The sequence below is a fragment of the Coturnix japonica genome, chromosome 2 (genome assembly GCF_001577835.2).
Source record: "Coturnix japonica isolate 7356 chromosome 2, Coturnix japonica 2.1, whole genome shotgun sequence".
In the NCBI taxonomy this organism is placed as follows: Eukaryota; Metazoa; Chordata; class Aves; order Galliformes; family Phasianidae; genus Coturnix; species Coturnix japonica.
Genome location: NC_029517.1, coordinates 126,996,937 through 127,000,294, shown reverse-complemented (window position 1 = coordinate 127,000,294; position 3,358 = coordinate 126,996,937). Strand labels below are relative to the sequence as shown.

Below are 3,358 nucleotides of genomic sequence, written 5' to 3'. Positions count from 1 at the left end.
GAAAATAATATGCTGAAGAACATTGAAAGAGGAGACTTCTCCAGCAAAGTTGACAGTTTGCAAATTTGAACTGAAACAATCATTTCTAGAGAAGAAAAAGTGGGTTTCAGAGTGAGATACAGGCTGTCATATTTAATTGATATTTCTAGTTCATACACTAATCATCTTAGAGCTCTGATTTATTGGATTTTTAAGTACCCTGCTATAAAACAGACATGTAAGTATGTGGTATCAATGGCTTAATTTCTTCTCTGAAAGAGTTGATCACTGTGCAGTAAAATTCAAGGAGTGTTTTGCTTCCATATGTCTACCTCAGAAAGTGTTGTGTACCACCTGTTTTGCACTTCATTCATCAATTAGGTATGGTTGGATGTAATCTGCATGCATTATAGAGTATACATCTAAATGTATGCTTGCTGACTTGTGATGCACACTGATTACTGGAGACCTAAACTCTTCAGGGTCTTCTCCACCTGTTCATTCCATGAGTAGTCTTGTACTGAATTTGCACTATATGGCAGAGTGTCACAGGAGAGCAGTATTTTAACACCACATCACTTATTCTTTCACAGCAGGAAAGAGGTGTCTGTATATCTGAAAAATAACAGGAATTCTTTGCCAAAATTTTGCCTGATGAGTCATTTTTATAATATCCAGTCTTTCAAGCTTTCAGGCTAGACAGATGGCATTTGCCTTCCCCTCACAACCTATACTTATTCTCATGAAATCTTAATACTCTACGCTAAGGAGCATCTTTAACCTCAATTCTAGCATGCCTACATGTTCCTAGACTGAAAACCTGGAGATCTTTCAAATGGCTGTTGGATAAACAATCTTCTAGAAGACTGAGAAGACCTTAGAAGAACAAACGAAACTTATATCTTCAGCCTGTTCATAGATGGCATCTATATGTTGGTCTTCAACAAGACTTCAAATTTGTTTTCTCTGAGAGGGCAGCTATAATGAATATCCATGCTATAGGATGAGCCAGAAACAATCCACTGAGTAAAATGGCTGTCACACCTTGATCTAGATATACCTGCCACAAACATGCCTGTTACTAGTATACAGGTCCTTACACTGGCTTCAGTGAGATTATTCTACTTGAAACCGTTGTTTGAGACATGTTTGAGACTCCTGTTAAGCCACAGCCAGTAGTGCAATTTATTAACAGTTAACATCAAAACTTAACTGCAACCTAAGCAGTAGTCTAAAAAACAACGAATGTATGAAACTGTATTTAAGAGGCAAAATGTTTTTTTAACATTAGTTCTGCTCTGAAACCAAATGTCTCTGAAAGACCTAACAATCAGTTCTAACTGAGTCTCAGGAACAGTGGTGCTCACTGAAGATAGCTGCATAATTACTGAATGGTTCAGATGGCAACAGTAGGTCTGGTGTGTGTTCTCTACCTCTTTCTGTCTTTTGCTATACCTGGGTCTTCTTTAAGAGCAAATACTATTTGTACATTTTGTTTCCTGAAATCATCTTTGAAAATACTGTAAGCAATATGTTGGGAATGTGCACTGTCTTAAATTAGAGATGGACTTTTTTCATTAAATAAATGCTACATCTATTTGTCTTAATCGTAAATCCATCACTCCTTCCAAAATTCTTACTTTTATAAAAGGAATCCATATAGATGTCAGAGGAGTGGAGGCTTCATGTTTTGTAATCTGGCAGAACAAGATTCATTAAAAGCTCCAAAAAGCAGTTTGCTTTAGTTCCTTACTTTGCCTTCATCTTGATTCTTCCAGTAAGGTTCAAAGATTTATACCATCTGCTTCATTTTGCATTACTTCACTCCTTTTAGCACATTAGTCTTTCTCTATACTGCCCACTTATGGGACTGACCATCTGGCCATGGGTTTAATTTGGGCAGCTGTTAGGTGCTCCACAGAGTGAGTACCCGTGCAGGGGAGGACTATTAAACAGTTTTTAAAGTTCATCTACTGTTGTTGTGAATACTTAACCCGTAAATAAGAACTCTCTCATCCTGTAAGTGTATTAATACAGTACTGCTCACATGTCCAATTTGTTAACAGCTTGCTTACTAGTGATCAGTTTATAAATATGACTTCAGAAGACCAATTTGGTTCATTCTGTTTATTAACTGAAGTTACAAAAGGACATTACTATCAGCTTCAGAAAGTTACACGTATTAAAATCCCTTGTTCTTACACTGCATCAAAATGAAAATCATTTTTAAAATGCACAGTTATATTTACAGTTCCTTTTTATGGATTAATTGCATGTTTTCTGGAGCCTGATGCAGTCTCTGTTAGACCATCAAATAAGCAGCAGTACCAGTCTCCTAAAATATTAATCATAAAGACCACCTACAGGCCTTCCTATTTTCTAACAGCCATCTGGCTACTTGAAAAAACCTGGCTTAGGAGGGAAGGTAAGAACTCAGAAATAACTCATTTGTAGGGGGGAAAAAACACAAAAGCTCTGTGTTAAAAATCTAAAGGCCCACCCAAATCACCTGGTGAAGTACAAGATCTAGAAATGTTTGGCCAGGCCCACACCTACTTAGCAAATTGCCTTGGAAGCTGGCGACAGCTTATCATAACCACATGAAACCTTATGCTAATGAACAGACAAAATAATGGATGATAACAAGAGTAGTTTAGACAGTATTTCATATTTTGCAGTAGTTTTTTTATAATAAACTGTGACTTAATACACCAAAGTGTCTGTACTAGATTTAATTTTAGTAGAAGCACAAATCCCACAAGAGGAACAGAGCCAAAAACAGTTTTAAATCAACAAGCTGACTATGTGAGCAGCTCTTCATTCTGTTAATGGACATTTTATTGTTATTTCAGAGTAGTTCCTAGGTTTCCCTGGCAGCAAAGAAAGGATATGAACCCTAACTCTCACCCTTAATACAGCTACCAGTTTGGTGTCTGTAATGCATGTAAGTAGGTTTACTGCAAGTTGCTAAGCATTATTCCCTCCTCATCAGAATCTCTTATCATAAAATCACAGAATCATAGAATGGCCTGTGTTGAAAAGTACCACAGCGATCATCTAGTTACAACCCCCCTGCTGTGTGCAGGGTCAACAGCCATTAGAACAGGCTTCCCAGAGCCACATCCAGCCTGGCCTTGAATGCCTCCAGGGATGGGGCATCCACAACCTCCTTGGGTAACCTGTTCCAGTGTGTCACCATCCTCTGTGTGAAAAACTTCCTCCTAATCTCTAACCTACATCTCTGGGTACATATGTTTATTTGTACTTGTATATACCATTTTTAAAGATGATAAAATTTCAGACTTTACTATAGTAAAGGTCACCTTACATGCCTCCTCTCCTCTCCTCTCCTCTCCTCTCCTCTCCTCTCCTCTTCTCC

The 3,358-nt window shown here is 37.8% G+C and overlaps 1 long non-coding RNA gene across 1 annotated transcript in view; it reads right to left on the bottom strand.

The window, feature by feature from the left end:
* Positions 1-509: 509 nt before the first annotated feature.
* LOC107310555 overlaps positions 510-3,358 on the bottom strand; it is a 4,401-nt gene continuing 1,552 nt past the window's right edge. The window contains exon 3 of the long non-coding RNA XR_001553636.2: positions 510-594. This is a non-coding gene — a long non-coding RNA (uncharacterized LOC107310555). The remainder of the gene's footprint in view (positions 595-3,358) is intronic.